At 41.9% G+C, this 27,769-nt stretch overlaps 1 protein-coding gene and 1 non-coding gene across 3 annotated transcripts in view; one reads left to right on the top strand and one right to left on the bottom strand.

Moving 5' to 3' along the window:
• DGKI (diacylglycerol kinase iota) overlaps window positions 1–27,769 on the top strand; it is a 515,206-nt gene that overhangs the window by 154,435 nt on the left and 333,002 nt on the right. The gene's annotated exons all lie outside the window — the stretch shown is intronic.
• On the bottom strand, window positions 9,230–9,302 carry TRNAW-CCA (transfer RNA tryptophan (anticodon CCA)). Its single transcript has one exon. It is a non-coding gene; the product is annotated as a tRNA-Trp (tRNA).

Raw genomic sequence — 27,769 nt, 5'->3', positions numbered from 1 at the left:
TGCTGCTGCTGCTAAGTTGCTTCAGTCATGTCCGACTCTGTGCGACCCCATAAGGACTCTCAAATATCATCTCGGTCCTGATGTCTCTGCTGAGCTCCAGACTCCCTGCTTGACATGTTGGTTTAGATGCTTGATTCCATTTCTCCAACACTTGGTCCTCCCTCAGTATCCCCATCTCACCGTTTTGTTGTAAAACCTCGAGTCATCCTTAGCTTCTCTTTTTTACTCGTAATCCTCCTTCAGTCCATTAGCAGATGGCTCTGCTTTCAAGATGTGTCTTGAATCTGACCACTTCTTGTTCTTTTTTTAAAATTTATTTATTTTAATTAAAGGCTAATTACTTTACAGTATTGTATTGGTTTTGCCATACATCAACACTTCTTGTTCTTCTTTGTTGTTTCTGGCCGTGCCCTACAGCATGCAGGATCTTAGTTACCTGACCAGGGATCGAACTGCATCGCCTGCATTGGAAAGCAGATTCTTTACTAGTGGGCCACCAGGGAAGTCCCAACCTTACCACGTCTGACCGCCAGCCCTGTTCCTATTCTCACCCAAGCCACTGTTCTCTGGACTACTTCAGTAGCCTCCTAAATAGTTTCTCTGGTTATACCTATCCCTTTCCACATACATTCAGATCTGTTCCTCACACACCAGCTAATGTGATCTTTTGCAATTTTTGTTCTGACCATCTCTTGGCTCAAAAACCTCTGATGGTTTTCTTTCAGACTTAGAAAATCCGAAGTCCTCATCTTGACCTAGAAAGCATTGCATGTTCTGGCCCCAGAGGCCTCTCCGGTCTCTTCTCCTTCACTCTCGCCCTTGCTTATTGAGGTCTAGCCTCACTGACATTCTTGCTTGTCCCTGAATAAGACAAAATTCTGAGGGACTCTTCACTTGGAGTTACCACTGTCTGGAACTCTCTTTCACCAAACAGACCTTGGTGCTCTCTCACTTCATCTAAGAGCCTGCCCACATGTTGCTTCCTCCAAGAGGAGTTTATAACACCTTATCTAGAACAGCATCCCTTACTCCTCTCTCATGATCTCTGCTATCACAGTTTTATTGTTCAGTCACTCAGTTGCGTCCAACTCCTTGCGACCCCATGGGCTGAAACATGACAGGCTTCCCTGTCCTTCACCATCTCCTGGAATTTGCTCAAACTCATGTCCATTGAGTTGGTGATGCCATCCAACCATTTCATTCTCTGTCATCCCCTTCTCCTCCTGCCTTCAATCTTTCCCAGCATAAGGGTCTTTTCCAGTGAATCGGCTCTTTGCATCAGGTGGCCGAAGTATTGGAGCTTTGACTTCAGCATCAATCTTTCTAATGAATACTCAGGGTTGATTTCCTTTAGGATTGACTGGTTTGATCTCCTTGCAGTCCAACGGACTCTCAACAGTCCATCACAGTTTAACTCTATGTTAAAACTGTCTTTGTTTTATTGTCTGACTCTACTCCACAGTAAACGCTCTCAGTGAGGGACTTAGTTGGGCTTTCCTGTTCTATGTCTTTCATCCTGAAGATTGCCTGGCCACAAGGCATAGCTATTAGCTCCATAAATGTTAACTGACTGAATAGTAAAATCATTAATCAGGGAGATCAGTTCCTTACTTTGGCAGCCCTGGGAAGGGCTGTGAGTCTGATCAATGCTCACAGGTGTGCAGTATGGTTGCCTGGAGCAGAATTTTTGCATATAAATATGTATTGAGTGAGTGAATAAATGACTGAGTGAATGGATAAAGCCACATTAGTAAGTTAATCACTAGTATATCTTCCTCTACTTTTTAGATCCACTCACATGGCAGTTACTATGGCAAAGGGATCTAACTTTGTCTAAGGGGTCCATGAGGACCTCTCAAAGGATGGTGTGTACATGTGTATTAAGTTGCTTCAGTCATGTTCGACTCTTTATGACCCTATAGACTGTAGCTTGACAGGTTCCTCTGTCCATGGGATTTTCCAGGTAAGAATACTGAAGTGGATTTCCATGCTCTCCTCCAGGAGGATCCCTCCCCACCCAGGTACCAAACCCATGTCTTTAGTGTCTCCTGCATTGGCAGTCGGGCTCTTACCACTAGCGCCACCTGGGAAGCCTCCCTCAAAGGAGGGTACATAAAAGTAATCATACCTGTCACTTACGGGGCATTTATGATGAGCTATCTATTGTGCTTAGTACCTCATGCACACGAACCAGTTTAATCCTCACAACAAATCCATGAGGTCGATACTGTTGCTAGTCCCATTTTACAGATAGGGAAAATAAAGCATAGAGAAGTAGATTAACTTGAGTATACAGCTAATAAATGGTAGAAGCAGACCCAGGCAGCCTACTTTTAGAGCCTGTGCTGTTAACCACTATGCTGTGTGTTTAGGTGGAGGACTGAGAACAGCGGAGTGGCTGGCTAGATAAGGGGCTGAATTAGGCAAGAGCGAGTGTTCGGGGCAAGTGGAGCCAGATGTGCCAAGAGTCAGATCATGACCAGTTCCTCAGGACGTGACAGAGGTTCAGTGTGGCTGGAGCAGAGAGGGCAGGTAAGGGGGTAAGAGATGAGCCTGATGATTACCAAGGGCCAGAGAGGCCATGAAAAGAATTTGGAGTTTCCTCAGGCGAAGGGAAACGTGAAACAGCTTGAAGCAGGAACTTGAAGTGCATAGATTTATACTTTCAAACGGTCTCAGTGGTGACCCTGTAGAGAATGAGCTGGAAGGCAGGTGGGCAGATGGCAGGGAGACCAATTCGGAAGGTCTTGCAATAGCCCAACAAAGGGGTGATGGTGACCTGGTCCAGGGTGGAGGTGATGGGAAGGTACTATAGATCTGAGGTACAAAGGACTCAGTGATGTGCTCGAGGAAGCAGGAGCTATCAGTTCAGTTCAGTTCAGTTCAGTCGCTCAGTCATGTCCGACTCTTTGCGACCCCATGAACCACAGCACGCCAGGCCTCCCTGTCCATCACCAACTCCCAGAGTTCATTCAGACTCATGTCCATCGAGTCAGTGATGCCATCCAGCCATCTCATCCTCTGTCGTCCCCTTCTCTTCTTGCCCCCAATCCCTCCCAGCATCAGAGTCTTTTCCAATGAGTCAACTCTTCGCATGAGGTGGCCAAAGTACTGGAGTTTCAGCTTTAGCATCATTCCTTCCAAAGAAATCCCAGGGCTGATCTCCTTCAGAATGGAGGTATAGACGGCTTCATTTAGAGGGGTCAGTTAATCAGTCACTTGACTTCTAAGGCTTCATTCTACAGATCGACTAGTTACTGGGGCATACACACAGGCCTCTTCATCGTAGGGCTGTATGTAGAAGGGTTAGAAACAATGTAGTGCAGGGCCTTGCAGAAGCCCAGGAGCTGCTGCTCATGGAGAAGACAGTGTAAGGAGCTCCTTGAATTTGTGCAGCTGGAACTGTGATGCAGCAGTGAAAAAGCAGGATGCAAGCCTTTAAGTACTGATAAGGACATAACGATTACCACGATATATTACAAAGTCAAAAGGAAAAGGTTCACAACAGTGAATAGTCTGCTGTGATTTGTGTTATAAAAATATATTTGTACACATATATATACACTTGTAAAGGCATAACACAGTTCTGGAAAGATACGTAAAATCTTTTAATGTAAGTATTGATATTTTACATAAAATTAGAAAAAGGATTGGAGGAATGGAGGCTAAAGTAGTAAGGAAACATCTTTTTTAAGCTAATTTTTAAAATCTTTATGTATTAGCTCTTAAGATAATAAAATTAAAAAAATAATTCAGGGAAACTTGATAATGCAGACAGTTAAATTCATTAGCAAATGGGAATAAAGCAAGCATGATACTGGTTTATAAGCATTTAGAAACCTCTGAGACAATAAAGATTTATACCATAAGTATAAATTCCAAGGCAAAATTAAATATAAATGTAATAAATGTGGAATTTGAAATAGTATGTGGGGGGAGGGAGAGTGTATGAATGTAATTAATTGACCTTAGAAATTAATGCACACATGTAGGATTAAGGTTTGAAAGCAGAGATTTGGATTTAGAAATACCATCACAGAAACATTAAATATCTAATAATTTTACCAAAAATTTCACTTTGCAAATTATTCTAAGGACTTGACGGTAAATGTGAAAATTTGCAAGATTGATGAGTTTTAGATTCCACTTCGAGTTCTCAGATAATATTAGTTCCTTAAAAAGTGTGAGGAGCTTCATGTTCTGTGGCAGGTGCAGAAACACTGGGGTAGCTCTCAGGATTTTCTCCTCCCGCCAGGGCACATGAGAACACTCTGCATAAAGAACATGTGGTGTGATTGAAAAGATTCATGGGCAGGACCACAATATTAGATGGAGTTTGTCCTTCTGGATTTCTCTCCACTCTAACTCTGAAAGTCACTCAGGTCATTTGAGATGGGGCAGACTTCAACAGCCCTCACCCATGCATCTCACTAAAATGCTTCAGGGCCACATGGTGGCTTTTCTTAGAATGTGCCAGGGCTTTAGGTGAGCTTGGGATTGGAACATTTTCTGGTTGCAGTTATCAAATTCACTATTGACATTATTTGGATGTCAGAAAACCTTAAAAATAAGTCTTGAGGAAAAGGAATGACACATTAAAGGCAAATTCCAGGTGGAGCATGCTTTTATTCCTCATTCCTTTTCTATCTGTGATAGTGAAAATCATTCAGTCATGTCTGACTCTGCGACTCCGTGGACTATACAGTCCATGGAATTGCCCAGGCCAGAATACTGGAGTGGGTAGCCTTTCCTTTCTCCAGGGGATCTTCCCTGCAGAATCTGCATTGTAGGTGGATTCTTTACCAGCTGAGTTACCGGGGGAGCCTAAGAATGCTGGAGTGGGTAGCCTATCCCTTCTCCATTGGATTTTCCCAACCCAGGTATAGAACGGGGGTCTCCTGCATTGCAGGCAGATTTATTACCAACTGAGCTACCAGGGAAGCCAGAAGATAGATATTTTCTTTCTGTAGGAAACCAGTAACTCAAACAATTGAGAGTATATTTCAGTTCAGTTCAGTCGTGTCCAGCTCTTTGTGACCCCATGCACTGCAGCATGCCAGGCTTCCCTGTTCATCACCAACTCCTGGAGTTTTCTCACACTCATGTCCATCAAGTCAGTGATGCCATCCATCTGTAGTCCCTTTCTCCTCCTGCCTTCAATCTTTCGCAGCATCAGAGTCTTTTCCAATAAGTCAGTTTTTTGCATCAGGTTGCAATGGCACCCCACTCCAGTACTCTTGCCTGGAAAATCCCTTGGACAGAGGAGCCTGGTAGGCTGCAGTCCACAGGGTCGCTAAGAGTTGGACACGACTGAAGAGACTTAGCAGCAGCAGCAGCTAAAGTACTGGAGCTTCAGCTTCAACATCAGTCCTTCCAATGAATATTCAGGACTGATTTCCTTTAGGATTGTCTAGTTTGATCTCCTTGCAGTCCAAGGGATTCTCAAGAGTCTTCATTGTATTGTCTGATTATCATTCCTCTCTAATCATCCTCTCAGAGACAAGAGTCCTAGCATTGTGATGCCCTTGTTGGAAAGCCCAGCTTAATTGTCTCTGAAAAGGATGTTGATTTACACCATTGTAACTGCAGAGTAAAGCAGGAATGGACTGTAGGGTCTTTCCTCTTATGTTGACAATGAGTCCAAATAGAATGCTGCTCCATGCAGTTTATAGATGTCTAGCTTCAGAACTTTCTGGGGAGTTTATTGGAAATATACATTTATGCCTCCCCACCCCCGCACCCTTCCTCAAAACCACTGGACCAGAAATCCCGCCAGGAGCTGGGAAGTTTTGGTGAACAAGCTTCCCAGGTGATTCTGATTGAAGTGGTGTGGGGACCTTGGTGCTGAGGGGTGATGCCACCCCAGCCAGCCTCTGACAAACCCTTTAAGTGCCTCGTTTGCCCCCTCTTCCTCCAGTACCATTCAGCATGGGGGCCTCTGGAGGAGCGTGGCTCCATGGGAATCCCTGATGAATGCAGCTTAGAAAATGATAGACTCATGCTCAAGGGGAAAATGGAGATATACAGCTCGTAAACCCTGTGATTTATTGATCAAATGCAGCAGGGCTCACCCAGAAAATCTTCTGGCTTTATGAGATGTTTCTAAAATACTTGAGGGACTTGTAACTAATTCTTGGCTGAGGAGACAGCTGTGAGACCCTGGTGCCCCCACTTCACCCCATGCGGCTCTGAGTCCATCAAGGGCTCTGAGAGCACACACCTTTCGACACAGTATTTGAGCCCAGAATCCTAGTTGGGCTGCAGACAGTACTTAGGTGATTTTAGGGCACATTTCAAGTGGATTCAGGGTTATGCTCTGTTTAAGTTTCAGCAGCATCTTTTAAAAGTGGATACAGAATAGCAAATAGATGCAGAAAATCTAACTGTCCAAGAAGTTAAAATACTATGCTCCAAGGCCAGGAACTTTCTGCTGACCAATATAGCAACAAAGTGAAGGACACAGTGTCCCTTGTGTATTTCATACAGAACCCATCCCATTGAAAGTTTGGGACCGCTTTCATTGTGATCACATTTCCAAGTCTCTCTGAATGGACGTGGAGAGCTTTTTTCTTTTTTGTTTCTGTGCAGACCATTTAAAAAGTCTTTATTTGAATAAGAATTTGTTACAATATTGCTTCTGATTATTCCTTTTTTTAATGATTTTTTTCTTTTTTTTTTTTTTTGGCTGTGGGATCTTAGTTCCCCAAGTAGGGATTGAACCTGTAGCCCCTGCCCTGGAAGGTGAAGTCTTAACTACTGGACTGCCAGGAAAATCCCCCAGATGGACAGTTTTTATTCATGTCAGACTGCTGTTACCTTACATGGCAGAGTATGTGTCCCAGCTCTCTCAGAGTCATTGATGCCCCCAAAAGGAGCTTCTTGTCCCCGTCACTGCTCGAGGCTGGGAGATCCCCTGGCAGAGTCCCAGAGAACCCTGTACTCACTGGTAGGACTTACAAGCTGCCTGTGACTGGATGTTCCCATGTTTTCTGCAGTCCTCCTTGGACTTCCAGGGTTTTCAGAGGGCGTCCCTTCTATGTCTGTGTGGGTATTGCCGCTCTGAGCAAGTCTCATGGCCTTTTGAGGCAGTCACACTGTGACTGGAGTTGTGTTGGCTGGAACCTTGTGTGATTTACAGAGAAAGCTCTCGAGTCCCACAGACTGGGCCTGCATCAGAAAGAAGTCTTCGGCCTACAGTTTTAGTCACAGAGCCTCTTCCTCACTGTGGTTCATTCTTCAGCCTCCCCTGTCAACACTCACATCACATCTCCTGGCAGGCTGGGCATCTCTTCCCCAAGGGGCCGCCCTTTGGATTGGAATCCCAAGTCTAACCTTGATTTACTTGTGATTTTAGTGTTAGCCGCTCAGTTGTGTCCAACTCTTTGTGAACCCATGGATTGTAGCTCTCCAGACTCCTCTGTCCATGGGATTCTCCAGGCAAATATACTGGAATGGGTAGCCATTCCCTTCTCCAGGGGACCTTCCTGACCCAGGGATCAAATCTGGGTCTCTTGGATTGGCAGGCAGATTGTCATCTGAGCCAGGCAAGTTATACAACCTCTCTGGGCCTCATCATAGTCATCCGCAGAACTGCTCCAATAATACTAACCATGCAGCCTAGTGTTTGCTTTAAAAAAAACAAAAGCCTCCTGCTCACCACGTTCTCCTGCCAAGGCTGGGAGCCATCGGCCAGTCCTGTTGGTTCTGTTTCATTCACCAGAGATGCTGTGAGTGGGCAGGACCCCTTTTATCACTTCCCATTCCGGGTGGGCCTGCACTCTGAGCACTTCTGAGAAGGCTGTCTTTGAGAAGCACTGCTCTTCTGGTGGAAGAGAACAGGGCTCATGATTTCTCCTTCCCTAGTGGATCGCAACAGCTGTAAGATGGAGTGGTAGTTTGCACTAAAGACGCTAAGGGGGAGTTTAATACCGTCGGGGTAGTGTATGTGGAAATGGTTTGATAAGTACATGCTGAGATGTTTTTCAGCCTGGAGTGGCCATTCTGGGCAGCAGGTTTTATATGAGAAGTCTTCAGGAGAAGATGAGGTGTGAATCCCCTTGTTCCCTTGTTAGAATTTCGTGTTTTCCTTTTTCATGCCTGCTTCCCACCTACATAATATCCCACTTTTCATTAATTCTTATGGAAATTTGTCTGAACACTTCCAAATATCCAGATAAAATGTTCAAAGTAAAATCAAAGTAAAAAAAAAAAATTCTGTGCAGGAGTGTGGCCACACACACACACACACACACTCATATAGAGTGTTACTGAGCTGTGCCTGCATTTCCTGTAAATGAACAAACAAGACCCACCATTAAGCTTAGAGAGGTTCCACCACATCTTAGAAAATGCTGATGTCACTTAAAATGTGCTTGTCTACTCTTAGATTTTATTTTGTTTACCATCTTCTTGAGAAATGCTCCCTACAGCCAAAATGCCAACTACTTATTTAAATAGAATGTTGGTTTCTTCTAAGTTACAGAAAGAGAAAAAAAAAAAAAACCACAGTCTTTCATTTGTTTCCTTCTTGAAAGCCAAGAAAAGCATGTCAAAGCCATTTCTGACCAGGATTAAATAATAGGATCTTTCATATCCCACAGGTTCTAAACCAACAGATTGAAGAAAGCAATTTTTTGGAGTTTTTCTGTGTATGGGGTGAAATTTCTTCCTTCAGTTCCAATCATGTGAAAGAATACTGGCTACCTACTATTTGCTGGTATGTTATGGTCCCAAATAAAACACAGTCCCTGTCCCCTAGTGTTCTAGAATTTAATAAAGGTTAGCAAGATGAACTGACCTTATAGGACAAGTGGAATAGGACAAGTTTCATAAGATAAGAGCTGGTCTGAAGGAGAGTGTGCAGTTATCAGTGAGCAAAAGGTTGTTGATACAGCATTGTGCAAGAAACAGACAGAATAAAATCAACATTGGGGGTCAAATTTGCTTAGGCCTAGAGTTTTTTCAGAGGGAGAGGAAAAGGAGTAGGTCAGTAATAGAACTTGTTTAAAGTAGAAGATGTCATACAGAGTGAAGTAAGTCAGAAAGAGAAAAACAAATATCGTGTATTAATGCATATATGTGAAATCTAGAAAAATGGTATGAAGTGAAGTCGTTCAGTCATGTCCAACTCTTTGTGACCCTGTGGACTGTAGCCCACCAGGCTCCTCTGTTCATGGGATTCTCCAGGCAAGAATACTGGAGTGGGTTACCATTTCCTTCTCCAGGGGATCTTCCTGACCCAGGGATCGAACCTGAGTCTCCTGCGTTGGAGGCAGACGCTTTAACCTCTGAGCCACCAGGGAAGAAAAATGGTATGGATGAATCTATTTGCAGAGCAAGAATAGAGATGCAGATGCTGAGAATGGACATATGGACATGGCAGGTGGAAGGAGGGGAATGAATTGGGAGATTGGGGCTAACATATATACACTAACATGTGTAAAGCAGATAGCTAGTGGGAACCTGCTGAATAACACAGGAAGCTCAGCTCGGTGCTCTGTGATGACCTTAGAGGGGCAAGATGGGGAGTAGGTGAGAGAGAGGTTCAAGAGGGAGGGATGATGTGTATGTGTGTGTCTGTGTGTGTGTGTGTGTGCGTGTGTGTGTGTGCATCGGCTTCCCAGGTGGCTCAGTGATAAAAATCCACCTGCCAGTACAGGAGATGAGAGTTCCATCCCTAGGTTGGGAACGTCCTCTGGAGAAGGAAATGGCATTCCACTCCAGTATTCTTGCCGGGGAAATTCCACGGACAGAGAAGCCTGGTGGGCTACAGTCCATGGGGTGACAAAGAGTTGGACATGACTAAGTAACAATATATATATATATATATATATATATATATATATATATATGTACACATATAGCTGATTCACTTTTTGTACAGCAGAAACCAACACAGCATTAGAAAGCAACTATACCCCAATTAAAAAAAAGTTGAGGAGTGAAAGGCTAAGGAAGTACCCACTTTGACCTTTGGGGATTTGCGTCGTCTTTTCCAGAGAGGGCAGGGATGGAAATGAAGTTGGGAAAAGGGGCCCTTTCTTGGTCAGTGGTAAGATGTTCACTCCTGGAGTCCCTTTCAGTCTTTCAACACACACTGCTTGTGTTCAAGGGTCTACATTATCATTTGCTTTTAAAGATCATTAAGAGAATAGTGATTTCATTTTTAATTACCTCCCTGCTGAGTTTTTCTCCACTGGCATCTTTTGCTTTATGTTTGAGTTAACCTATTCTGGATCCAGCTGTCTTTGGGTTATTGGTATAAAGTCGAAATGAGTGGCAAGTTGTTATAGCAACTGAATGCAATAGCAGTTGGGGATACCTGTGGGGATTGCTTGTGAGCCTAAAGAGTCTGCAAGCTTTTCTTAGGAAATTTTGCAGTCATTTAAAGATCTTTCTTGTGGTTTTTATTCTGATAGTGAACCTTTTCATGAATGTTCAGATTGTCTGAAGATGTTAAACAAAATTATAATGAGACAGTTATAGGAAGGTTTCACGGTTTCCAGAGAACTATCATGTTGAACTTGCTATTGAGGTTCTATTAAAGCTGAAAATAAGGAATATTTGGCAGAGGCCAGAGAGGTAACGGACTCTCTGATATAAGAGCTTTGGTGATATGACCTCTTCAGTCGGCCATTCAAGGCTTCATGCTCTTGCCCTCAGTCATCCAGCTTCGTGCTGTCTCTTTCCTTTGTATTTCTTCCACGTAAGCACAGTGGTGATTCTTGGTACCAGCACAAGACTGTCACTGCCACTGTTGCAGCTCTGGGCTTTTGCTATGCTGCACCCTCTTCCTAGCACACTTTGAATCTAAATCTCCATCTGGTTAAACCCTTCTCATACCGAGCTTAAGTGCCACCTCCTTGTACCTGTACCCTCTTCTAGGCAAAATTCACTCCCTTTTCTGTGCTCCTTGCAGACTGGCTCTACCACTGAGATAATGAGTTGTGGGCTGTTTCTTCATTGTGTGATTGGTGTTCACGGCACACAGAGTATTTCTGAGTAACATGTTTTTCCTTGTTGCTTTGCATATTTGCATTTTCCTCCTTTTTTCTTCTGCACAAAAACAGGCCACTGTTGCAGGTGTCCACACTTGGTTTTTGTTGGGCCTATTATACTATAGACACACCCTAGGTGAACCTGGGGCTTTCATCATGATCCACCTCTAGAGCATCATGGAATACCCAAGTGATGTTTTGGGTGATGCTAAAAGGGGCGTTGCTGCTACACTTTGAGGGACTTTCAAAATGGGAAGAAAGAGGGCAGTGGGCCTGAGCACAGAAGGTCCTGCTCCACCATCAGGCTAATGTACTGTTTGGGCCTGAGTTTCTCAGCCTAGGTTTGTCGAGAGCTGTTTAATAATACAAATGCCTCAGCCTCTGAGCATCTAATTCGGTAGGTCTGTTCACTGACTCCTAATTAAGATAATGTTTCCAGAGCTTTGCCTGAGACTCTGTGCACAGCTAGACCGAGAGGCGGCTTTCATTCCTGGATGCACGTTCAGTCCCCCAGGGAGGTTTTCCAAATATCAAGGCCCGGGTCCTACCCGCACCATTTGACACAGAATCTGTAACACCAATCGCTGATCTAAGCTCTTGTGCTCCTGCCTTTCACCAGGAAGCAAGAAGTGAAAGGGAGCAGGGCAGCATCAGCTGATTCTCCTATGGGAAATTGCAGAGAAGGCTCGTATTTATTAGTTTTTATGGTGCTTATTTTTATTTGTGTTTTCTGATGAGGAGGGAGGCATGAAGAAGAACAATATAAACAGCCAGAAAGGACAGGCAAGGCCATTCCAGGTGGAAGAATTCATATTTGTGAAGGCACGGAAATGAGCAGTTTACTTTAGCTAATGGAAAGACTGCCTGTGTGGATTAATGAGGTAGACTTGCATGACTGGACACAGGGAAGGTGGGGCGTCTCAAGTTTAGGGTGAGGATGTGGGTTTAATGTTGAGGAGAGCAAGCAGTTACTTCATTTCTAAGTAGGGAAGTCATTTTATTTATTTATTGTTTTTAATTGCAGTATAATTGCTTTACAATGTTGTGTTGGTTTCTGCTGTACAACAGCATCAATCAGCTCTATGTATACATAGGTCCCTCCCTTCCCTTTTGAGCCTCCCTCCCACCTCCCCCTATTTCATCCCCTGGGTCATCACAGAGCTCCAAGCTGAACTTGTTGTGTTATACACAGCTTCCTACTAGCCATCTGTTTTACACATTATTTAGTCACTCAGTCATGTCCAACTCTTTTCGACCCCATGGACTACAGCACACCAGGCTTCCCTGTCCTTCACCATCTCCCAGAGATTGCTCAAACTCATGTCTGTTGAGTCCATGATGCCATCCAACCATCTCATCCTCTGTTACCTGTTGGGGGCCAGAGTGAGGTACTCCGCCCATGGCAAAGGTCATGAGGAAGGAGGCTCGACATACGCAAAGGCGGGATCGAGCCTCAGGAGTCCCCCTGGAAATCCTCGAGCATCTACCCCCATAACCAGAGCCTGCCTACTTTACTACTTTGTGCTCTCACCTACACCTCTGACTTTACGAGGGGCTGTCCCCCACCACCTCTTTTGGAGAAGGAGTTAACTTAGAGCTCCAGTTAACAATAATTCCTGGGCATGATAGGAGTGTTTCAACCTACAAACTCCTCTGAAGGTTCTCTAGCCTGCCTGACGGGCTTGTCCGGCCACATGTGATTGCTCACAGCCTCCCAACCGTGAGAGGCACGAGATGCTTTAAACCTTCTAAAAACAGGTTCCTTAGAAAAGTTAGAAAACTATTAGTATAAGTATAATGGGCTGATTAGAAATTGTATTGGTGAAGGGTTTTTCATTTGTTGAGCCAATGTTTGCTGCTAAAGACTCCACATCCCCTGCCCTTACACACATTAATGAATATATAGAAGAAATAAGTATTAACCTTTGATATTAATCATGTTAGACCTTAGGCTAAGTAAATTCTTTCCTTAACTAAAACCCACTACACCCTCACCCTATAGGAATGTAACTTTATTTGGGTGGCGTCTGTTTTAAGAATAATCCCCCTTGGAGAAAACAAGTGTTCTGGTTGACTGACCACTGTCACAAGGAGAGCGTCATAAATTGTCAGCAGGCCCCCCTGGCCAGAAGATGATGTAACACCCCTAAGACCTCTGTATACATTTGTATGAAGCACCTGACTTTAATAAAAGTCAGGACTGCTGTCCCCGCGTGACTTTTGTATAACATCTCAGTGTATAAAAACAGACTCTGGAAAATAAAGAATTGGGATCTGTTCCTCGAAAGACTGGTCTCCCCATGTCTCTCTCTCTCTCTCTCTGGCTGAGTCTCCATCTGGAGCGTGGAACCCGCCATGCTTACTTATTATGCCTGGGCTTCTAAGATCCGACTGGGGAGGCCTCAGTGTCTCCACTCCTTCGGGAGAATGGAAGGACGCCTGCGGCCTATGTAAGTGGTGCAAGCTTCTTGTCTTGAAGTTTTATTGGTCTCCCGCGTAAACCAAGCTACTCAGCCTCTTTTCTCCACTGAATTTTCCTACTGAGCTATCCTCATCCTATTACTCTTTATATCTTTGATGAATATTTAAATAGTCGCCTAAGCCGTCTCCCCTTCGAATACCCTGGATCAGCCGGGGCTGGACCCCGGCAGTTACCCACTTCTCCTGCCCTCAATCTTTCCCAGCATTAAGGTCTTTCCTAGTGAGTTGGCACTTCACACCAGGTGGCCAAAGCACTGGGGCTTCAGCTTCAGCATAGGTCCTTCCAGTGAATATTCTGGGTTGATTTCCTTTAGGATTGACTGGTTTGATCTCCTTGCAGTCAAAGGGACTCTCAAGAGTCTTCTCCAGCACCACAGTTCGAAAGCATCAGTTCTTTGGTGCTCAACGTTCTTTATGGTCCACCTCTCACTTCTGTACGTGACTACAGGAAAAACCATAGCTTTGACTATACGGACCTTTACGTTAGCAAAGTAAATGTCTCTGCTTTCTAATACACTGCTTAGGTTTGTCATAGCTTTTCTTCCAAGGAGCAAGTGTCTTTTCATTTCATGACTGCAGTCACCGTCTGCAGTGATTTTGGAGCCCGAGAAAGTAACACACGGTAGTATATATATATATGTCAATGCTACTCTCCCAGTTCCCACCCACCCCTTTGCCCACATGTTCATGTCCATACTCTATCTGTGCATCTCTATTCCTTCAGCAAGGGAGTGATTTTATAGTTAACATTTAATTTCAGTAAGATGTCATCTTACTGCATTTATGGTGTGTCTTAGCTTGGGCTTTAGAAAGACAACAACAGCAACAAACAAACACAGACTGGGTGGCTTAAGCAACAGGGGTGTACTTCTTACAGTTCTGGAGGCTGGGAAGTCCAAGGCCATGGTGCTCATTGATTTCGTTCCTGATACAGGTCCTCTTTCTGTTCTGCTGACAATCTTTGTATTGTGTCCCTGTGTCCTCGCCTTGTGTGTATGTGTGTGTGTGTGTGTATAGCTCTGATCTCTTCCTCTTCTTAAATAAAGACACTAAATCTCATCAGTCAATGACTTCATTGTCTTCCTGAGGCCCTGCCTCCAAATACCATCACATTGGGAGTTTGAATTTGGATGGGGGGAGACACAAACATTCAGTTTATAACAAGGTGGATTGACATAAGTAGTAATGTGGAAGGATTTTGTTCAGGGCCAGTTTGTGTGATAGTTGTGGTATACTGGCTGCCTCTTATTTTACAGGTTCAATGTCATGAACCAGGGTCGCATGTGGAATTTGGGCGGCTCATGCTGCTCCCCTCTGCCCCACCTCTGCTTCTCTTGTCCTTTCCAAGTCTCTGTTTCCAGTTCTGTGCTGGATATGTCATTGTCCTTTTTCTGGGGTAAATGTCTACATATTGGTGCAACAAAATAGAAGAAAAATTTAAAAGTAACAGTTACGGACATCTAGTCAGTCTTAAAGGTGAAAATTGCTTTAAAACACTCTGCATTGTTTAAAATATATACTTAAAAGCAAGTATGTGTTTGATGCTTTTTAACATTTTTGTATACCCTTCAAAGAATCTTAGAAGAAAATGATGTTAGAATTTTAGATCTGTGAAAATTTAAAATTGGATTTTTGCCTAATGTTACTTCAGGTAATTCCATGAAGGAGAATTACCTTCAAATTGGAAGAAATGAATAAATATTGATGATAGAAAAGAATCTAAAATCAAAAAGAACAGATTTTAAAACAACCTAGTTTCTTTGAAGAGGAAAGATTTCCATATTCAACTAAATTGTATCACAGATAGTGAGAGACCTTGCAGATTTGATCACAGAGCCTTGGACCAATAACGTCTGAGAAATATTGCAGATGGCAGTGTTTCTGGAAGATTGGTTATAGGAAAAGGTTCCATGGTCAAAATTGTGCAGATGAAATTGTAGCTTAATAAGTTTAATGACAACCTCTATTAAATTCCCTGGAGTTCTTAAATAGATATTTTATGTAGACTTACAAAAGAAAATCACAATGAACTAGCATGAAATAAAATGTATGTAAATATATATTACATACATTACATATATTACATCAGATCAGATCAGTCACTCAGTCGTGTCCGACTCTTTGCGACCCCATGAATCATAGCACACCAGGCCTCCCTGTCCATCACCACTCCTGGAGTTCACTCAGACTCATGTCCATCAGTCAGTGATGCCATCCAGCCATCTCATCCTCTGTCATCCCCTTCTCCTCTTGCCCCCAATCCCTCCCAGCATCAGAGTCTTTTCCAATAGGTCAACTCTTCGCATGAGGTGGCCAAAGTACTGGAGTTTCAGCTTTAGCATCATTCCTTCCAAAGAAATCCCAGGGCTGATCTCCTTTAGAATGGACTGGTTGGATCTCCTTGCAGTTCAAGGGACTCTCAAGAGTCTTCTCCAACACCACAGTTCAAAAGCATCAATTTATTGGCGCTCAGCCTACTTCACAGTCCAACTCTCACATCCATACATGACCACAGGAAAAACCATAGCCTTGACTAGATGAACCTTTGTTGGCAAAGTAATGTCTCTGCTTTTGAATATGCTATCTAGGTTGGTCATAACTTTCTTTCCAAGGAGTAAGCATCTTTTAATTTCATGGCTGCAGTCACCATCTGCAGTGATTTTGGAGCCCAAAAAAATAAAGTCTGACACTGTTTCCACTATTTCCCCATCTATTTCCCATGAAGTGGTGGGACCGGATGCCATGATCTTTGTTTTCTGAATGTTGAGCTTTAAGCCAACTTTTTCACTCTCCACTTTCACCTTCATCAAGAAGCTTTTTAGTTCCTCTTCACTTTCTGCCATAAGGGTGGTGTCATCTGCATATCTGAGGTTATTGATATTTCTCCAGGCAATCTTGATTCCATCTTGTGTTTCTTCTAGTCCAGCATTTCTCATGACGTACTCTGCATATAAGTTAAATAAGCAGGGTGACAATATACAGCCTTGATGTACTCCTTTTCCTATTTGGAACCAGTCTGTTGTTCCATGTCCAGTTCTAACTGTTGCTTCCTGACCTGCATACAGATTTCTCAAGAGGCAGGTCAGGTGGTCTGGTATTCCCATCTCTTTCAGAATTTTCCACAGTTTATTGTGATCCACACAGTCAAAGGCTTTGGCATAGTCAATAAAGCAGAAATAAATGTTTTTCTGGAACTCTCTTGCTTTTTCCATGATCCAGCGGATGTTGGCAATTTGATCTCTGGTTCCTCTGCCTTTTCTAAAACCAGCTTGAACATCAGGAAGTTCATACATTACATAAATAAATATAAATAAATAAAATATATATTATGCACATACATATAAATAAATACATGTAATTAGGCTCATTTCATTTATTGGGTAGGATTATTACAGTAATAGATTTAGGAAATTCCATAGATAATTTGTATCTAACTTTTAACAATGCATGTGATCCTTTTTCATGATTTCCCTATGGTCAAGATGGAAACCATTTCCACAGATATTACTAATTACTTCCAAACTGGAGGCCAGGTCCTGTTTGAGCAGGATTTCTGCACTTGGTCATAATCTGGTTGCTACTTGCATCAGTGTCTTAGGTGAATCATAAATAATATTTACCACCTTATTCTCCTCTGAAAAAGAGCTGATGCACCTAATATTAAGATGTCAGATTTTGATATCTGTCTGTGGAAACAGTGGTCCAATATTGACCAGTAAAATGTAACAGAAGGCTATATACTTAGGAAATATGGCAATTAGATTGATGAGTAGATATCAGTGCTTATCACCACCCATCTTCTAGGGTGTTCTGTCTGACTTTGTGTTATTTGTAAATTCTGAGTAAAAGCTGCCTAGCCATTTGTCAGGGTCCTGGCAGATCTAGTTCCCTAGTTGTGAGGGAGGTTGGATTTGATTACTCTGCTATGCCTGGAAGTCCATTATGTTTTGAAATTACTTTGAGAAACTGTTTTATGAAACACTGTTACCTCACTTATCTGTCAGAGAGCAAAATCACCCATCTCATCTATCAAAGTTGGTTTCAAATCGCTTGCTGCTATTTGGAGAAAAATTAAATCTCCCCTCAAAGGATGAGAACTGTCAGCATTCAGAATGCTCAAAAGAAGGGCTGCAGGCTCTGGAGGCATTTCCAAAAAAGAAAAATCACTAATATTCTGAACAAGGTACTGGAGTCTCAGGAAAATGCCATCTGTTACTGAGAGATTTTTCTGTGTGTTTTCTAGGGTGGTGGCTTTGAATGGACAGCAGTAACTTGACTGTTTGAACTCCCCTACCCCTTTTATTTCCAATTTTACAACATTTAAAAGTATTTTTCAGTGGAAGGAGGAAATAGAATGCAAAAAAACATTTATAAAATGTTAGTAAGTTATAAAGAATAATGACACAAAAAATACCTGAGAATTTGCTACCCATTTTAATAACAAAGAGCACTACCATAGCCTCTGATGTCCTTAATCCATCCTTGAACCTCCTTTAAGTGACCTGAATTGTTTACTTATCATTCCCTGTGTTTCATTATTCTGTTAACCTATTGATATCTTTCACTGTGGCAGCATAAAACTTTATAGTGATTTTTATATGGTAAACATTTGAGGTGCCCTATCTTCATTTAATCCTAAAACAATCCTCAGAGGTACCCATTGTACAGTTGAGGAAATGAAGTATATAAAATCCTAGAGTTAGTATTCGGAGAAGGCAATGGCACCCCACTCCAGTACTCTTCCTTGGAAAATCCCATGGGCGCAGGAGCCTGGTAGGCTGCGGTCCATGGGGTCGCTAGGAGTCGGACACGACTAGCGACTTCACTTTCACTTTTCACTTTCCTGCATTGGAGAAGGAAATGGCAACCCACTCCAGTGTTCTTGCCTGGAGAATCCCAGGGATGGGGGAGCCTGGTGGGCTGCCGTCTATGGGGTCGCACAGAGTCAGACACGACTGAAGCGACTTAGCAGCAGCAGCAGCAGCAGAGTTAGTATTAAGTGTGATGGCCTGTATTTCAACTCCAGGGGTCTGTTTGCAGATTGTGTGCTCTTACCCTCCACACCACACCACCTCTCAAGAATACATAGTGTAGTCCTATTTGTGTTTTTTTTTTAATGTCATATCAGTAGATACAACTGTACATCTTCTGCGATTGGTGTTTTTCAATCACTCTTCCCAAGTTGCATCTGTTTCATTCTGTGGAGCTCATTCATTTTCATTGCCACAGAGTGTTATTTCTCATTATGAGTGTATTTATCCATTCTGCATTCATTGGACATTTGGGCTTCTTCTATTTTTTTTTTTTATAATAAACAGTACTGCTATACTATTTTGATAGCATCTTGTGTGTATGTGCCAGAGATATGTAGGATCTGTACCTTGGAGTGTCATTGGTAAACATTGTGCTGTGTTTGTCTTCAGGGGCTTCCCAGGTGGCACTACTGGTAAAGAACCCACTTGCCAACACAGGTTACTTAAGAGATACAGGTTTGATCCCTGGGTCAGGAAGATCCCCTGGAGAAGGGCGTGGCAACCTACTCCAGTATTCTTGCCTGGAGAATCCCCATGGATAGAGTAACCTGGTGGGCTACAGTCCATAGGGTTGCAAAGAGTCAGACACTGCTGAAGCGACTTAGCACAGCACGCACACGTGCACATACTCCTTCCGTGTCCTAGGTAATGCCAGGTGTTTCTCACAGTGATTGTGCCTTACTGTATACCTTTTAACAGTTTATAAGTTCCCTCTCTCTCCAATGGTTAATATTTCCAAGAGTTAATATTAGAAATAAACTAAAAATTTTGCCAATGTGTACAAAGTGGTTTGAAATGATAGAGAAAAGAATGAGTGGGGGAGGATATGAATTTCTACTTCTTTTTCTTCTCTTTTCCCCTTCCCTCCTTCCTCCCTTCCTTCCTTCCATCTTTCTCCACTTTTTTCCTATTTTATCGGTGGGGGGAGGGGTTCTTTTTGGTATGTATTTCTACTAATGCTTTGTCAATTACATTTGTGGAAGACATCTTTTTTATTTTGTGGTTTGTTATTTTATTTCTGCATAGTGTTTTTGATAAACAGAATGACTTAATTAAACTTGTAAAGCATTTTAGGATATCTGCATTTTTGTATATGTATATTTAGTAAAGGCTTCCCTCCACTTTGATAAAAGGATGCTTTCCTATATTATTTTATGAATGTTACCTGGTTTTTTGGTTTACTTTTCCATCTTTAATCTACTTGGGATCAATTTGTATGCATCCTTCGAGGTAGGGTCTAATTTCTTTTTTTCTGTCTGGATAATAATTTTTTGTGGGATCATTTACTGAAAAATGTATCTTTTTCTCAATTTTCCGCAGTGCCAGTTCTGTCATAAATCAAGTTTCCGTATACTTTTTGTTTTGTTACTGAATCACATTTTTTGTTTCGTTGGTCAGCTTGTCTATTCTTGTGTCAAAACCACACTGTATTATTTGTCAACATGCTATAGCAAGTCTTGATATCTGTTAATGCTAACCCTACTTCCAGGGTTTTTTCTGGAACCTTGGCTACTCTTGTTCTTTACTCTCCTATGTAAATTTTAGAATGGGTCTGTCAAGTTCACCCAAAAGCCTGTGGGAATTTTGATTGGAATTTTATGAATCCTTAAATCATTCAGGGGTTGAGAAGTCAATGGCAACCCACTCATGTGTTCTTGCCTGGAGAATCCCAGGGACAGAGGAGCCTCAGAGTCAGACACGACTGAAGTGACTTAGCAGCAGCAGCAGCAGCAGCAGATCATTCAGGGGAGAACTGACATCTTTAAAAAGTCTTCCACCATATAGACAAAGATCTTTTATTTGGGTGTTTGGATTGCTTTCTAATATGGCTTTAAGTTTGCCTCTGGACAGTTCTCTTTTCTCTTTCTGAAACTCTAATAGACATATGTTAGATCTATTTTCTCACTGATTTTTGCATCTAACCTTCCTTTCATTTCCAATTTTCTGTCTCTATTATGCATTCTGGATAATTTCTTTAAATCTTCACTATAGTTTGCTAACTTTTCTGTTGCTTCTATATACTATGTGCTCATTTATTATTTGCTTTTAATTAGTTTTCCTTATTAAAAGTTATCTATAGTCTTTTAAAAATTGTCTTTAACTGTAATAGTCTCTTACCAATTTTAATTTTACTCCCATTGTTTATTCCTTTAAAGACACCAAACATGGTTTTATATTCTAGTCATGACAATTTTAGTATTCTAGAGTCTTTTGCTTTTGCTGGCTTGTACTCGTTGATTCTTCTGTGTTTATAATTTTTGATAAGAGATTTCATGTGTTTTGGTACTTTCTTGAAATTCTTTGAGACGTAGATTTAAAGAATTGGTTTTTCTAGGGAGGGCTTGTATTTACTCCTTAGACACTTCAGTTCAGTTCACTCAGTCGTGTCTGACTCTTTGTGACCCCATGAATTGCAGCACGCCAGGCCTCCCTGTCCATCATCAACTCCCGGAGTTCACTCAGACTCACGTCCATTGAGTCAGTGATGCCATCCAGCCATCTCATCCTCTGTCGTCCCCTTCTCCTCCTGCCCCCAATCCCTCCCAGCATCAGGGTCTTTTCCAATGAGTCAGTTCTTCACATGAGGTGGCCAAAATATTGGAGTTTCAGCTTTAGCATCAGTTCTTTAAAAGAACACTCAGGACTGATCTCCTTTAGAATGGACTGGTTGGATCTCCTCGCAGTCCAAGGGACTCTCAAGAGTCTTCTCCAACACCACAGTTCAAAAGCATCAATTCTTTGGCGCTCAGCTTTCTTCACAGTTCAACTTTCACATCCATACATGACCACTGGAAAAACCATAGCCTTGACTAGATGGACCTTTGTTGGCAAAGTAATGTCTCTGCTTTTGAATATGCTATCTAGGTTGGTCATAACTTTCCTTCCAAGGAGTAAGCCTCTTTTAATTTCATGGCTGCAATCACCATCTGCAGTGATTTTAGAGCCCCCCAAAATAAAGTCTGACACTGTTTCCACTGTTTCCCCATCTATTTCCCATGAAGTGATGGGACCAAATGCCATGATCTTCATTTTCTGAATGTTGAGCTTTAAGCCAACTTTTTCACTCTCCTCTTTCACTTTCATCAAGAGGCTTTTGAGTTCCTCTTCACTTTCTGCCATAAGGGTGGTGTCATCTGCATATCTGAGGTTATTGATATTTCTCCCAGCAATCTTGATTCCAGCTTGTGCTTCTTCCAGTCCAGCGTTTCTCATGATGTACTCTGCATAGAAGTTAAATAAGCAGGGTGACAATATACAGCCTTGATGTACTCCTTTTCCTATTTGGAACCAGTCTGTTGTTCCATGTCCAGTTCTAACTGTTGCTTCCTGACCTGCATATAGGTTTCTCAAGAGGCAGGTCAGGTGGTCTGGGAACATTTATTAACCCATAACTACTTTATACTAAATATTTGGGTTGACTCTTTGGGACAACTCAGGGAGCAAACCTATGTAAGGGCTAGCTTACAGCCTAATATTCAAGGAAGAGTTTTTTTTCCCTTCTATCATTGAGTACCAGTATCCAAGACAGACATATTGTCTGTAGACCCATGAATGGACTCTGATATGTAGCCCCTATTTTTCCTGAGTTCTCTTTAGACAACACACCAGGAATGTTTACATGTAAATCCTTCCTCACTATATCGTGTCTCACACTCCCACATGCAAAGTTCTGTGACTCCTGATACTCACAGTGGCCCATACAAGTGAGAGGCCCCCAAAATTTACACTTCATTAGTTTCATGATAAATTGAACCAAGCTTAAGAGTGTATATTCATTACTTTATCATATCAAGGACATTAGAACTTTACAAAGAAATATTTTTATTTGAAATGTAGTTTATAGCCTCATACAGTCTGTAAGATATTGCCTTCTCTCTTTTATAGTTGAGGAAAAGAAGGCTTGGAGCTTGTACATGGCTTGTCTAGAGTTATAAAGTTAATCCTTAGATGCCTTTTTAAAAAACCTTTATTGTGTTCTAGGAAAGTAATAGGAAAAAGATGTGTTTAATATTCTTAATTAAATTTTAACAACAACCCCAATGTGGTATAAATTATTCTTCCTGTTTTACAGGCGAAGAAATTGAGTCTGAGACATTAAATCATGGTAGATCGTGTATTTGGCAAATAGGAGAGCAGGACTTCCACTCCAGGTTACTTTAAATTCTGCTTCTGTCATCTCCTCCTGGTCGGGTCCCTTGTCACCATCATTCCCATTCTACACCACTTGTTCCTATCATCCCCTTTATAACAGTTGTATCTCTCAGCAATAATTCATGTATGTATTATTTATTATCTGTTGCTTAACAAGGGGAGGGGCCATAAGTGCTGTCCTTCTGTACAGCCAGCAATTCATTGCACTGCTCTGTAGTACATATAGGCATGTGCTACTAAGTATCGACTATCTAAAAGTCTGATTCTGAAACTCATTTTATTTTTCCTAAATATAAACTGCCTCCCCCTTTCTGAAAAACCCTTAGTGGAGGGTTTTTTCCTGTTACCTTGGACTTATGGTCAAGTGTCAAAGCTGAAGACTACAAACATACTAAGGAGGACCCGTTCTAAAGTTGCAATGCTGCCAGAGCTGCCTATTGAGAAGGCTAGAAAATTCTTCTACTCGGCCCTTCTGTCCATTCCTGTAAATCAGTGAACACAGAGGATAGGCGGGAACATGTTGCTTTGTTCAGACTACAGTGTTAGTAAAGAAAGCTTCATGATTTCTTTCATTCTCTAGCTGCCACTAGGGGTTGAGGCAGAGGGCTCAGAGAGAATAGTCCTGCAAGTGAAGGGTGTCTGCACAAAGGCCTGACAGACCTGGGGCATTTGCTTAGTCCATGGACGTGGCTGCTGGGCCATCCCAGCAGGAGAGACGAAATCATGAACAGATGACTTGGTGGGGATTGGCCAGGCAAAAGGGAGCAAATATTGGGGTCCTTTCAAGTTCTTGGTTCCCTGAAATTTCAGAAAATTGACCTCACTCAGGCTCTCAAGAACAGGTGGTTGAAATTTGGGGCTGGGGGTGAGAGACAAGTGCAGTCTTACCAGTATCATCACAGTCCTGGGTGAGTTGAAGGCAAACAACATCAACAGCAAATCCTGGACGTTAGAAGACTGCAGGCTGATGCAGTTTCCGTCCTGCCATCGGGTGGACGAGAAGACGAAATCTTGGTGGGGATGGTCAGTGCTGACGGAGTGGGCTTTGACTCCTGAGTGGGCTGCACCCCTGGTCAGTGGGGCAGATTGAAGCTACCATTGGCCTAAGACGAGGGGCTCAGCCTGCCCTAGTAGCTAACCAAGGGCAGTGCTGCTGCCAGCCTCATCTGATCAATTGGTAATTTCCAGAGTTCTCAAAAATAATGATTTTGACAATTTTGCAAGTGTTCTCATTGCTATTTATGAAGGAGCAGTTTTTCAGAAGTTTTAACACAACCTTTTTTACTATTGGCACAGAAATGGGAATAGCAGAGTAAGAAGTATCTTTTGATATCTTTTTGGATAAGTAGGAGTTTTTAATTTTGATGATTTCCTATTTGTCAGTTTCTTCTTGTGTGGTTAGAACTTTTTGCATTATATCTAAAAAAAAAAAAAAATCACTGTCTACTCCAAGGTCATGTTTTCTTCTAGAAACTTAATAGTTTTACCATTTAGGTTTGTATCTGTGATTCCTCTTGTAGCATCATTTGTATACAGTGTGTGATAGGGATCAAGGTTAAATTTTTTAACAGTACAAATAATCTTTTTTTTTTTTCAAGATTATATGTTAAAAGGATATTCTTTCCCCCATTGATTTAAGTGCCTCTTTTGAAGTCATACATGTGTAAGTCTATTTTTGAAGTCTTTTATTCTTTTCCATTGACCTAATTATCCATTCTTTGATATCGCATGCTCTTGATTTGTCATTATAGTAAGTCTTAAACTGAGTAGTGAAAGTCCTTCAACTTTTTATTGTTTTTCAAGGTTTTTGACTATTTTATGTATTTTATATATATATATATATACGTATATATATACGTATATATATATATATATATATATAAACATTTTAATACCAGTTGGGTTTCAGAAGATTTGACATCTTAACGGTATTGAGTCTTTCAATACACAAATATGATACCTTCGTTCATTAACAATTTCTTTAACTTCTCTCAGTAAAGTTTTGTAGTTTTCAGTATAGGTCATATACATATTTTCTTGGATATATACCTTCATAATTCATTTTTTGAATGTCATTTTTAATGATATTTTAAATTTTTTATTTTTCAATTCGTAGTTGCATATATGTAGTAATACCGGAGATTTTTGTATATGGCTTCTGAACACTATGACTGCAAACTCACATATTAATTCTGGTAGATTTTTGTAGATTACTTGGGATTTTACACAATTAAGTCATCTGCAAATTAAAATTTTACTTTTGCCTTCCCAATATTTTTTTTCTTTACTTATTTTTCTCTTTTACTCCACTGGCTAGGACTTCTAAAACAATGTTGAATAGAAGCGGTGAAAGTAGACGTACTTTGTTTCAATATTAGGGAGAAAATCTTATGTATAATATTACTTGTAGATTTTTCAGACAACTCTTTTATCATATTGAAGACTTTTTTTCTCTTTCTAGCTTATTGAAAATTTCAGTCATGATTTTTTTGTTGTTATTGGGGCTTCCCTGTGTGGCTCAGACAGTAAAGAATCTACCTGCAATTTGGAAAACCCAGGTTCAATCCCCAGGTTGGGAAGCTACCCCGGAGAAGTAAATGGCTACCCACTTCAGTATTCTTGCCCAGAGAATCCCATGGATAGAGGAGCCTAGTGGGCTATAGTCCATGGGGTCGCAAAGAGTTGGAAGTGAGTGACTAACACTTTCACTTTTTTTCTTTTTTGTTAGTCCCAAAGGACACATATGAAGCATGAAGATCTGGGTGGTGATGAATTAGTTGCTGGGGGTGTCGGGCAGGAAAAATGGAGAGAACATGTACACATGTAAGCCAAACTGAGTGGGATGGATGATAGCCATACAGTGATAATGTAGATTGGCTGGGCTGAGGTGAGGCCTGATTTCTGTTCCTGGCTCCACCACTGACTAGTTATTTGACCTCAAATGAGGTATTTTGCTCTCTACGTTGGACCCAGAGATGCAGTAAAGAGCCAAGTTGATTTCAGACAAAGCCTGGTAGAGTTGCAAATGTGACTAACAGATTTGAAAATAAGAAATGTGAGAAGAGATTGATGATCATGGACTTCCTTTGTCTGCTAAAGAGAAGGCTGAGATATACACTGATTTGTTACTGATTGTGGTTTATTGCACCATTCAAACATTCACCTGGTGTCTAGTCTCTGGGTACCTTGACATCTCTTTTCTTCAATACCACATGCTCTGGGGTCTTGAGCTTTTTTGTAAGTCTTGAGTTCAGGGAGTGGTTTGCTCCCTAACCTTCCTTTTACAATATTTATTTGTTTGGCTGCACTGGGTCTTGGTTGTGGCACTTGGGATCTTTCACTGTGGCACACGAGCTCTCTAGTTGTGTTGCATGGGCTCCAGAGTGCACAGGCTTTAGTGGTTGTGGCACATGGGCTTCGTTGCTTTACAGCATGTGGGGTCTTAATTCTCTGATCAAGGATTGAACCCCAGTTCTCTGCATTAGAAGGCAGATTCTTAACCATGGATCACCAGAGAAGTCCTCATAATTTTACTTTAAAATAATTCCTTTATGAAAGTCTTTTTGTCTAAATTATCTGAAGTGAGCTTTCTTTATGACCAGGAATGTTCTCTCCCTGATACCAGTTGAGAAGACATAGCTACATTCTTAAGCCTCTCTGTAAACCTAGCATCATCCTAGGACTGGTTTCAAAGTAAGCAGTAGGTTGCTGCCTCTAAACCCACCCTCCACCCATCTATTTTGCAGTATTTTGGGTTGTAGCTTAGGGAAATTATTTTGACCACTTTGAATATCATTTGACTCCATTCTTTTGGATCATGAAGGTTTTTGCATTTTCACGAGTCTCTTCAGTTCAGTTCAGTTGCTCAGTCGTGTCCAACCTTTTGCCATGGACTTCAGCACACCAGGCTTCCCTGTCCTTCACAATCTCCTGGAATTTGCTCAAACTCATGTCCATTGAGTCCACGGTGCCATCCAACTGTTTCATCCTCTATCACCCCCTTCTCCTGCCCTCAATCTTTCCCAGCATCAGGGTCTTTTCCAATGAGTCAGCTCTTCACATCAGGTGGCCAAAGTATTGGAGCTTCAGCTTTAGCATCAGTACTTCCAATGAATATTTGGGACTGATTTCCTTTAGGATTGACTGGTTTGATCTCCTTGCAGTTCAAGGGACTCTCAAGAGTCTTCTCCAACACCACAGTTCAAAAGCGTCAATTCTTCAGCACTCAGTTTTCTTAATGGTCCAACTCACACGTCTATACATGACTACTAGAAAAACCATAGCTTTGACAAGACGGGTCTCTTATCGACACCCTTCTTAGGGACATGTCCTAAACTGTTTTCAGTTGATGAAGCTGTGTTGTATTATCTCTTATGTGACATTACTGGCTGAACAAGATTGTGGTGGTAGCAGCAAAGGTGCCGGGAGTGACGAGAAACTGAAGGCACTCAGAAAGTGTCCTAGCCTGGAAGCAGGGAAGGGACAGCTCTAAAGATAAACAATTCCTGTTGCCAGTTTTACTGGGAACAACCCCACAGAAATCTAAATTCTTTCCCCTAAATTCTGTGGTTTCCCAAAGGGCTTACGATCATAAGGTTATTTCTGTTCCGAGGCTCATGCTTTTTCTAAATTTGTTCAATTTCGGATTATCTTTCTATCCCAGTAGGCAGTCTATTCTATATTCATTGACCTAGATGTAAAATTCAGCCTTGTCTTCAGTTTTCACATTCATAAAACCCAACTGCCTTTAAGCTAGGAGTAGGCTTTCCTGAAGACATAAGAGCAGGTGGGAAATACAGAGGAGGGGCATTTCCATGACAGCAGCTCAACTTCCAGTTGGACATTAGACTGTGTCCTTAAAATGCCCTTCTGCCCTCCACACACCAGAGCATCTCATGGGTCGCTTCAAGCCACTGTCTGCCCAGCCCCTGTACCATCTTGTCCATCCTTCTCTCTCCTTCTATGCCTTTCCTTCCCTTCCCTCCTCCCTTTCAGAGGGAATGCAGATGGGTGGAGCCATTGGAGCCAGACATCTGGGCTTTAGTCTTGGCCTCATTACTTCTGAGCTGAATGGCTTTTATAATTTCCTTAAACTTTCTCATGTTA

This window comes from Bos javanicus, chromosome 4, assembly GCF_032452875.1.
Source record: "Bos javanicus breed banteng chromosome 4, ARS-OSU_banteng_1.0, whole genome shotgun sequence".
In the NCBI taxonomy this organism is placed as follows: domain Eukaryota; kingdom Metazoa; phylum Chordata; class Mammalia; order Artiodactyla; family Bovidae; genus Bos; species Bos javanicus.
This window is presented reverse-complemented; position numbering and strand designations above follow the sequence as displayed.